Consider the following 11,999-nt stretch of genomic DNA (forward strand, 5'->3'; position numbering starts at 1 on the left):
TTTCTTGTTTCATATTCTGCTGAATAAGAAACCATTCAATGGCATAGGAAAATATACCAGGAATAAAACACTACTTTGTGACTTATGTAGTGAATTTATTCTTTTAGCAATAGCTTCTATAAATTTCATGATCTAAGATCAGGTGTTTTTTCTTTTATAACAGTTTTAAAGACTCCCAAAGAAACTATAATATATTAAAGGAATGACAATTATTTATATTTGACAGAAAGATATCTCAAAAATACACTCAGGGTCTTTACAAGGATAATGAGTATATGAATAGAGAGAAATCTTACATTGATATTGTTAAATTTGGAAACACATTAAGAGTATAGCAAACTATGGAGGCCTAAATGGACAACTTAGTGATATGTGTATCAATAAAGAAAACTAAAAAACGAAACAAAACCAGTGCTCTGTTACTGTTTACATGCAGGTGAATCTGCAAGCAGAATAAGATCTGCTTTCTGTTCTCCAGTGTTCCAGAAGTCCTAGTGGAATGAGATAATAGCCAAAAAAGAGAATATACAATGGTTTGGTCAGAAAATGGTACCCCACATAACAAGTTAAAATGTACATCTAACATCTCATTTTCTATTTTCTGGGCACATTTTAAAATTAAATAATTTTACATTGTTTTTCTCATGTAAATACAACTCAATTTTGTGACATAATTATGTTTACTCCCATTTTAATAATTTTGCACATTAAGGAAAGGCATTTCATGCACACGGTAGAAAATCTAGGATTTGTACTGAAATGTGCACTTTCTACTAAAATATTTTTGCATTTAAAAATTCCTATATTCATTCATCTCTGTGAATTTTAACAGAATGCAATATGAAACTAAATGGTAGTAAATTTAACAGAAAATAAACTGGAAATTAAGCCACATAAATTGGCATGTCTTTAGCATGGCAAATTTAGTCAACCCTTAATAAAATAATTCTTCAACTTAACAGGGTAATGCATTCACTTGGATCAAACTTCATCAAGGCCTATTCCTTCATTGCCAAGGATTTCGATGTGCCCTTCTAAGAAACAAACAAGAGAATATAATAGGGTGGGTTCTATTTTCAAAAACATTGTTTTAAAACCTATAAATAAAACTGAAATGTCACAGTTGACATCAGATTTATATTTATACAGGATTCAGGTGAAAAATGTGACTGAAGTTACCATGTTTATATTGATGGGATTCACAGATGATTCTGATACACAAGTTTTCCTATTTTTGCTATTTCCAGCAATCTATCTTTTTACTCTGATAGGAAATTTGGGACTGGTTGTATTGGTGATTAAGGATTCCCAGCTTCACAACCCTATGTATTGCTTTCTGAGTGTGTTATCATTCTTGGATGCCTGCCTTTCTTCAGTTGTGGGCCCAAAATTGTTGGTCAATTTCCTGTATGAGAGGAAAGCCATTTCATTCCTTGGATGTGCAGCACAGATGTTTCTCGCTGTTACTTTGGGGCCACAGAATGTTTTCTCTTGGCCTCAATGGCATATGATCGCTATGTAGCAATCTACAACCCTCTGCTGTATTCAGTTAGCATGTCTTCCAGGGTCTATGTGCCACTCATCATTGCTTCCTATATTGGTGGCATTTTGAATGCTTCAGTGCATACAGGGGCCACATTTAGCCTATCCTTTTGTGCATCCAATGAAATTAAACATTTCTTTTGTGACATCCCTCCTCTCCTTGCTATTTCTTGTGCTGACACTCACACAAATCAGCTTTTACTCTTCTACTTTGTGGGCTCTATTGAGACAGTGTCTATACTGATTGTCCTGATCTCCTATGGTTTCATTCTGGTGGAAATTCTGAAGATTCATTCTGCTGAAGGGAGACAAAAAGTATTTTCTACATGTGGTTCTCATCTAACTGGGATGTCAATTTATCATGGAACAATCCTCTTCATGTATGTGAGACCAAGTTCCAGTTACTCTTTGGACCATGACATGAGAGTGTCAACATTTTACACCCTTGTGATTCCCATGCTGAATCCCATCATCTACAGTTTAAGGAACAAAGATGTAAAAAGGGCAATGAAAAGAGTGTTTGGTAAAAATGAATGCATCAATAAAGTAGATTTTTCAAACTAACTATTGAATGGAAACTAATTAAGAATGATGTTTGTTATCTCCATATCAAGAAGTTGTGATAAAAATATTTTGCTTTAGTTTAATATCTTTCTGTACTTCAACATTTTTAGATAAAAATCATAGTTATACCTGCACCTGTGCAGTTTCCACGCATGGAGAAAAACTGTCATCTATTTGCTTCTTACTTAATTCACTCTCAGATACACACACACACATATATATACACACATATGTACATATATGCTGAGACAGATTGTGTTATTTTGTTAGGACTGCTGTAACAAATTACAGAGTGGTGGCTTAAACAACAAAAATGTATTTCTCACTGTTCTAGAATCTAGGATTCTGAGATCCAGGTGATGGCTGGGTTGGTTTCTTATTATTTGTTGAGGTGGGCCCGTATTGCTATGACTATCCCTCCTATAACTGCATTTGCTTTATCTCGTAATAGTTGGTATGCTGTATTTTCATTTTCATTTGTCTCCAGGTATTTTTAATTTCTATTTTGATTGTTTCATTGATACAATGGTTCTTCAGTAGCATGTTGTTTATTCTCCACATACTTGTGACTTTCCCAGCTTTTTCCTTGTACTTGATTTCTAATTCAAACATTATGGTCAGAAAAGATACTCGATATGATTTCAGTCCTCTTAAATTTATTGGGTCTTGTCTTGTTTCCCATCATATGGTGTATTAAGAATGTTCCATGTACACTTGAGAAGAATGTATATTCTGCTGTTCTTGGATGGAATGCTCTTTTATATCTCTTAAGTCCATGTGATCAGTGTTTCATTTAAGTCCACTATTTCCTTTAAATCTATTATTTGCTTGTTGACTTTCTGTCTTGATGATACATCCATTGATGTAAGTGGGGTGTTGAGGTGCCCAAGTAGAATTGTATTGTTGTCAATTTCTCCCTTTAGGGCTGTTAATGGCCACTTTATATAATTCCATGCTCCTGCGGTAGGTGCGAATATACATATAAGTGTTATGTTCTCTTGGTGGAAAGCCCTCTTTATCATTATATACTGTCCCTCTTTGTCTCTCATTGTCTTTTTTATCTTGAAGTCTACTTTGTCGGCTAAAATTATGGACACATGCATTTTTTTTTTTTGAGGAAGACTGGTCCTGAGCTAACATCTGTGCCCATCTTCCTCTACTTTATATGTAGGATGCCTGCCACAGCATGACTTGACAAGCAGTGCATAGGTCTGCACCTGATATCCAGTCCGGCGAACCCCAGGTCACCAAACCAGAATGTGAAAATTGAACTACTGAGCCATTGGGCCAGCACGAACACCCACCTTCTTTTGTTTGCCTTTTGCTTAGAGTATTGTCTTCCATCCCTCCACTCTGAGCCTATGTTTGTCTTTAGAGTTGAGATGTGTTTCCTGGAGGCAGCATATTTTGGGGTCTTGTGTTTTAATCCATCCAGCTACTCTGCGTCTTTTGATGGGAGAATTCAATCCATTTACATTTAGAGTGATTATTGCTACATGAGGGCTTAATACTGCCATTTTATCTTTTGTTTTCTCGTTGTTCTATATTTCCATTGCTTATCTTACTTTGTATTACTGAGTGCCATTTCATTTTGATCATTTTCTGTGGTGGTTTTCTCCTTTTATATTTATTGTGGCTCTGCTCTGATTTTCATTAAGTGGTTACCATGACATTTGTATAATGGTGTCATAAAAGAGACAGTCTGTTTTCTGATAGCCTCCTAACTCCATTAGCCTAAACAGGTTCCATCCCTTCCTCTTCCACTTCTGAGTTATTGTTGTCACAAATTATTCTGTTTCATGTTGTGAGTCTGTGACTAAGTTGAAGTGCTTATAGTTACTTTTCATGTTTTTCTTCCTTTATCTTTTAAGTTATAAATAAGTATTTGCTACCCTCTTTTGAAAGAGAGCTACAGTTTTCTGATTTTTTTCTGTCTATTTATCACCTTGTGCAAAGCTTTGCAGATTTTGCATTTTTGTTTCGGGTATGAGGCCACCCTTGGTCATTTCTTGTATGGGAGGTCGGTTATGAATTCCCTCAACTTTTTTTACCTGGAAAATCTTTTATTTCTCCATCATATCCAAAGGACAGGTTCACTGGATAGTGTATTCTTGGCTAAAAGTTTCTGTCTTTCAGTATTTTGAATATGTACTTCCATTATCTCCTAGACTGTAGGATTTCTGCCAAGAAATCCACTGAAAGCTTGGTAGGGGTTCCTTTGTAGGTTGTTTTCTTCTGCCTTGCTTCCCTTAATACTTACTTTTTGTTGTTGATTTTTGTCAGCTTTACTATTGTATGCCTTGGAGAAGGTCTTTTTAGCATTGATGTAAATAGGAGTTCCATTGGCTTCATGTATTTGTATGTCTAGTTCTTTACCCAGGTTTGGGAAGTTCTCAGCTATTATCTGTTTGAGCAATCTCCCTGGTCCTTTCTAACTTGCTTATAAATCTGGAATACCTATAACACTTATGGTGCTTTCCATAATTGAGTCAGATATGTCACAAAGAATTCAGTCATTTTTAAGAAATCTCTCTTAGTTCTGTATCCCCATCTATCTGAAGCATTTTTGTATTTCTATCCTCCAAATCACAAATTCTTTCTTCCATAATGTCAGCTTTTTGTTTAATCATTCGAGATTATTTATTTCCTTAATTATATTCTTCATATCCAGAATTTCTGCTTTCCCTTTTTTTTGTTTCAAACTCTTTGGTGAAGTAGTCCTTCCTCTCAATAATTTCATTGCTGGGCTCATAGAACTGTCTTTCTGAGTTTTCTTGTAACTCATTGAGTTTCTTCCTGACAGGTATTTTGAATTCTCTATCATTTAGATTGTAACTCTCTGTGACTTCAAGTCTGAATTATAGAGACTTGTCATTTTCCTTCTGATCTGACTTGATGATGTGGTTTTTCATGGTATTTGATGAATTAATCCCTTGCTGGCACATTTTTGGTAGTATCAAGTCACAGATTCTACCTGCAACCACTAGGGGGAAGCAGAAGCTGTGCTTATGATCCCATCCAGTTTGCTAGAATGATTTCCCACCTGCCAGGAAAGCATTTGTGTGAAGGCTCAGGGCTTCTGCCATCTCTTCTTACAGTCATGCTAAGGCACATTTCCATTTGTGGGGCCACAGTGGCACAGTTGGCACTCCTGCAAGTCAGGAGAGCATTTGCATGTGGGCTCAGGGCTGCCTCTGCTTTTTCTTATAGTCCTGCTGAAGTGTGTTCTTACTTGCAGGATTGCAGCAGCACTGTGGGCACACCTAGCCTGGAAAGCATTCATGCATGCAAACAGGACTGCTGGGGAGGGGTTGGGGAGTGCTTGCCTATCTCCATTACTTCCTAGAGTCCCAGCCCATCCACTTTTAGTTGTATAGTTGCTTCGGTCTCTCAGGAATCCTGTTGTGCTGTGTGGGTATCCTTTGTTTGTCAGTGAATTCCCATTTAGTTGTAGTTCAAAGGGGGAGAGATAAAGGGAACAGCTCACTTGGCCATATTGCTGTCATCTTTCCCAAATGTTTTCTTGACTGAAAATGTTTAATAGATGTGTGATAGGTTTTCTGAATGTTAGAATGCTTCTACTTCTGTCTTTGTATCTTCTCTATGGGAAGTTTTCTGCTTTAACATATTTATTGCTACATTACTATTTGTAGATAACAGTCACTGCTAAGTCTTCATTGTTAATTAAAATCTATCATTATAAAGTATCCTTTTTTATTTTGATAGTTTTCCTGCATTCTATATTCCCTAGTAAAAATATGCAACCAATACTTTCTTTTCTTGTCTATTGCCAAAATGTATATGTACTCAAGCTTTTATTTTTACCCTTTTGAAATACTTTATATTTTGCTTTTATAAAACTATACTGAATGTCTTTTCTTTTTAAAAGGTATTTTAGGTGCATTTAAAATTTTTGCTATGCATTTATTTAATCTTGGCTTTATCATAATGTTTGTGTTATAAGTATGTGTCATACACACACAGACTTATACAGGTATATATACACACAGTCACACACATGCCCACAAACGTACGTAAAGTCTTTCCCATTGTAGTCTATCTTCATTACTCTCTCTGTCATTAATTATTTATTTTAGAATGTTTCTGTTTCTTAGAAATATATTTATAAATTTTTAGAAAGTTTTATATTTTTTAAAACAAGCTTTTTAAAAAAAATTGCAACATTTTACAAATTACCTTGATATTTTATGTGTTGTCCTTTGTTTTTTAGATACAACTTCTTGGTTTCCTATTATGAGAAATACTGACATTAACAAAGAAGAGTTGAAGTTCATTTGGCTTCCTTTAATCCTCTATTCATATTTGTCTTTTATTGTTTCCCCATTCCTATTTTATCTTGGCATGAAATATTGCTATTGAGAAATGTGATGTTAATGTCTTTTGCTACCCTTTAAAAGTAACAAGGCCTTTGGATATGGATTCTGTATAGGAAACACTACCTCTACTATATATAATTTAATACTGATCATTTCCAGCTGACTTACTCAGACAACATAGTATCCTTTCAAAAGGAAGTTTCAAAACTCATGGATAAACTAACTATATTACATCCATAGAATGGAGTACTACTCAGAAATTAATAGGAATAACACTGTTGATATATTCAAGCACACAGACCTTAAATATATTGTGCTGAGTGGAAGAAGCCAAAGCCAAAAATTGCAGACAATACAATTCCAGTTATATCAGATTCTGAACAAAGCAAAAATGTAAAAATGGAGAACACACCTATGGGTGGCAGAACTGTATGGTCAAGGCAGACCATTGACTAAAAAGTGATATGATGAGAATTTTAGAATGAGGAAAATGTTTTATAATTTAATTACAGTTTATGATTGTATGGGTTTGACAAAATTCATATAACTGGTGCCTAAAAATGGTGGAGTTTTACTAATTTATATTAAAATCTAATAACTCTAAATTAAAAAAAAAACTAGCTGTTAAATCAATTAGCATTTGCTTCAGAATGGAGATTTCTGTTGTACAGGAGATGGTGACAAGAAGACAGTATAAGGGAGGCATCTAGGGTGTTGACGATATTCTACTTCTTAGTCTTGGTCTTATTTATAGGGTTGTGTTCAGACTGTGAAATTCATCAAGCTGCACCAATGCTATACTTTTCTATATGTATCTTTTCTTCAATAGAATTTAAAGAGGAGACAGCCTTTTATTTTTTTACTATTTCTAGTAAACTAAGTCCCCGATGTGTAAATGATCTGAATAACTTGTTTTCTTACAGATTCTCCTATTAGTGAGAAAGCTAACAAACTTTTGCTATTTGCCACTTTATATTGGTATTAGTCATGTTTTTAACATTTTAAAAAATAAAGTTTAGTATTTTTCTTTGAATGTTAGTCCTCATTTTGTCAATGTGGTGTATCACATCGATTGATTTGGCTCTTGAACTATCCTTACATCCCTGGAATAAATCCCACTTTATCATGGTGTATGATTATTTTTAATGCATTGTTGTACTTGATTTACTAGTATTTTATTGAAGATTTTTCTATCTTTGTTCTTCAGTGATATTGGCCTATAATTTTCTATTTTGTGTTGTTCTTGTCTGGATTCACTATCAGGGTGATGTTGGACTTGTAGAAAGATTTAGGAATCTGGGGCTGGCCCCATGGCCGAGTGGTTAAGTTCACGTGCTCCGCTGCAGGTGGCCCAGTGTTTTGTTGGTTCGAGTCCTGGGTGCTCATCAAACAACGCTGAGGCGGCGTCCCACGTGCCACAACTAAAAGGACCCACAACAAAGAATATACAACTATGTACTGGGGGGCTTTGGGGAGAAAAGGGAAAAAATAAAATCTTTAAAAAAAAAGATTTAGGAATCTTTCTCTCCTCTTCAAGCTTTTGGAAGAGTTTAAGAAGGATAGGTATTAACTCTTCACTGAATATTTGGTGGAATTCACCAGAAAAGCCATCTTGTCTTTGACTTGATTTTTGGAAAGATTTTGAGTACTGTTCTGATTTTCTTCCTAGCGATTCGTCTATTAAGATTCTCTATTTCTTCTTGATTCAGTCTGGAAGGTTGCATGATTCTAAGAATTTATCAATTTCATCAAGATTATCCAATCTGTTTGCTTATAGCTTTTCATAGTATTCTCTTATAGTCCTTTGTATTTCTGTGGTGGCCATTGTAATTTCTCTTCTTTCATTTCTGATTTTACTGATTTGAGCCTTTTCTGTTTTATTCTTGGTGAGTCTAGCTAAGGGTTTGTCGATTTTGTTTATCTTTTAAAGGGCAAGTTCCACTGATTTTTCTATTGTATTATACTCTCTATTTCATTTATTTCCACCCTGACATTTATTATTTCCTTGCGTCTGCTGATTTTTGGCTTTGTTTTTTCATCTTTTCTAGTTCCTTTATGTATATTCTTAGATTATTTATTTGATATTTTTCTTATTTCTTGAGGTAGGGCCATATTGCTATAAACTTCCCTCTTACTGATTTTGCTGTATCCTATAAATTTTGGCTTGTCTTATTTTCATTTTAGTTGTTTCCAGGTATTTTTTGATTTCTCCTTTGGTTCCTTCATTGACACAATACTTTTCAGTGGCATTTTTGTTTAATTTCCACACATTTTTGGCTTTTCCAGTTTTCTACTTGTGAATGATTTCTAGTTCCATACCATTGTGGTCAGAATAGATTTCAATCTTCTTAAACTTATTGAGACTTGTTTTGTGACCTAATATGTGATGTATCCTGGAGAATATTCCATATGGACTTGAAAAGAATGTGTATCCTGTGGTTTTGAATGGAATGTTCTGTATATATCTACTAAGTCCACCTGCTTCAATATGTCATTTAAGGCCAATGTTTTCTTTCTTTCTTTTTTTTTTTTTTGTGAGGAAGATTAGCTCTGAACTAACATCTGCCACCAGTCCTGATCTTTTTCCTGAGGAAGACTTGCCCTGAGCTAACATCCATGTCCACTTCCCTCTATTTTATATGTGGGGTGCATGCCACATCATGGCTTGCCAAACAGTGCCATGTCAACACCCAGGGTCTGAACCAGTAAACCCCAGGCTGCCAAAGTGGAACATGTGAACTTAATGGCTGCGCCACCGGGCGAGCCCCAAGGCCAATGTTTCTTCACTGATCTTCTCTTTGGATGAATTATCCATTTATGCAAGTGGAATGTTAAAATCTCCCACCATTATTGTGTTGCTGTCAATTTCTCCTTTTTTGTCTGTTAATAAATGCTTTATATATTTAGGTGCTCCTATGTTGGGTGCATAGATATTTACAAGTGTTATGCCCTCTTGTTGGATTGTTCCCTTTATCATTAAGTAGTGCCCATCTTTGTCTCTGGTTAGAGTTTTTGTTTTAAAGTCTATTTTGTTGATATAAGTATTGCTACCCCAGCTTTCTTTTCATTTTCAGTTTCTTGGATTATCTTTTTCTATCAGTTCATTTTAAGTTTGTGAATGTTTTTAGATTTAAATTGTGTTTCTTCTATGCAGCATATATATGGGTCTCATTTTTTAATACTTTCAACCACCCTATATATTTTGAGTGGAACATTTAGTCTGTTGATATGTAATGTAGCTATTTATAAGTATGTACTTATAGCCATTTTGTGACTTTTTTCTGGGTTTTTAGTAGTTCTTACCTGTTCCTTAATTCTTTTCTTGCTCCTTCCCTTTGTCATTTGATGACTTACTTTTGTATTAAGTTTGGGTTCCAATCTCTTTATTTTGTGTGTATTTATTATAGGTTTCTGGTTTATGATTACCATGAGGTTCATACATAATAGCCTATATTAAGTTGTTGGTTTTTTATGTTTGTCCTCTTAGTAAAGACCTTTTACTCCCCTCCCCCCATATATTATGATTTTGATATTATATTAAACCTCTTGTGTGTGTGTGTTTATCCCTTAGCTTTTTATCATGGAGAAAGACATTTTTACTGCTTTTGTCTTTTGACCTTCACACTTCTTATTCTTGTGTTTTTTTCTTTCCCCTTAAGTAGGATTCTTTAACCAAAGATGCGAAAGAATTGTACACTGAAAACTACAAAACACTCTTTAAAGAAATCAAAGAAGATGCAAAGAAATGAAAAGATATTCCATGCTCTTGAATCAGAAGAATTAACATAGTTAAATCCTCATACTTCCTAAAGCAACCTACAGATTCAACCAAATCACTGCCAACTCTCAATGACATTTTTCATGGAAATAGAGAAAAGAATCCTAACAACAAAAGATACCAAATAGCCAAAGCAATTCTGAGAAAAAAAGGAGAAAGCTTGAGGTATCACACTTCCTGATTTAAAAATATACTACAAAGCTATAGTAATCAAAACAGCAAAGTACTGGCACAAAAATAGACACACAGGTCAATGAGATAGGATCAAAAGTCCATAAATAATCTCACACATTTATGGATAGCTAATTCTTGACAAGGGAGCCAAGAACTTACAATGGGGAAAGAAAAGTCTCTTCAATGTAAATCCTATCAATATCTTTTTGAATACCATGTCTCACCAGGCAAGGGAAGCAAACAAAAAAACAAATAAATGGAACTACTTCAAACTAAAATGCTTCCCAACAGCAAAGGAAACCATCAACAAAATGAAAAGAGAACCTAACAATTGGGAGAAGATATTTGTAAATAGTATATATGAAAAAGGGTTAATATCCAAAATAGATAAAGAATTCATACAACTCAACAACAAAAACATCCCAATTAAAAAATGTGAAGAGGATCTGGACAGATATTTCTCCAAAGAAGATATGCAGATGGTGAACAGGCACATGAAAAGATGTTTAAGATCATAAATTATTATGGAAATTCAAATAAAAACTACACTGGGATATCCCCTCATGGTAATAAGAATGGCTGTAGTTAACAAGAAAATAAATAACAAGTGTTGGAGAGCATGTGGGGAAAAAGGAACTCTCTTACACTCCTCGTGGGAATATAAACTGGTGCAGCCAATATAGAAAACTGTATAGAGATTCCTCAAGAAGTTAAGAATAGCATTGGTGTATCCAGTTATTCCACTTCTGGATATTTATCCAAAGTACACAAAAACATGAATGCAAAAAGATATTTTCACCCCTATGTTCATTGTACCATAAATCACGATATCCAAGACTTGGAAACAACCTAACTGTCCATCAGTGGATGGAGGGATAAAGAAGATGTGGTATATATACACAATGGAATATTACTCAGGTACAAAAAGATGAAACCTTGCCATTTGTAACATCATGGATGGAACTTGAGGATATTATGCTAAGTGAAATGTCAAACAGTGAAAGTCAAATATCGTATGATTTCACTCACAACGTAAAGATAAAAAAAATCAATAAGAAACAAACACATAGATACAGAGATTAGATTAGTGGTTACCAGAGAGGAAGGGTTGAAGGAGAAGAAGGAAAGGAGTGATAGAGCACATGCTTATGGTGACAGATTGTAATTAAAAAAAGAGTCCTTATCTATTGTTAAAACATGTATATATATATATAAATATATATAAACACTTTATTGAGGTATAATTTACATGCAAGTTAGATATCTTGTATAAGTGGACTTCTGTATTATTTGTCCTTCTGTGATTGGCTTATTTCATTTAGCATAAAATTCTATGAGTCCATCAATGTTGTAGCATATGCTAAGATTTCCTTATTTTTTAATGCTGAATAATATTCTATTACGCATATGTATATACGTATAACATTTTCTTTATTCATCTTTCAATGGACATTTAATTTTTTTCCATACCTTGATTATTGTGAATAATGGTGTAATAAGGAAGTGCATATATCTCTTTGAGATACAGATTTCAGTTCTTTTGGAAGTATACTGGGAAGTGAATTTGCTGGATATTATCATAAATAAATTTATTTTTTTTGAGG

At 34.3% G+C, this 11,999-nt stretch overlaps 1 pseudogene; it reads left to right on the plus strand.

The window, feature by feature from the left end:
• The first annotated feature begins 1,114 nt into the window (after nt 1-1,114).
• On the plus strand, nt 1,115-2,106 carry LOC106835857 (olfactory receptor 5T1-like; annotated as a pseudogene).
• The last annotated feature ends 9,893 nt before the right edge of the window (nt 2,107-11,999 follow it).

The sequence above is a fragment of the Equus asinus genome, chromosome 17 (genome assembly GCF_041296235.1).
Source record: "Equus asinus isolate D_3611 breed Donkey chromosome 17, EquAss-T2T_v2, whole genome shotgun sequence".
Taxonomy (NCBI): Eukaryota; Metazoa; Chordata; class Mammalia; order Perissodactyla; family Equidae; genus Equus; species Equus asinus.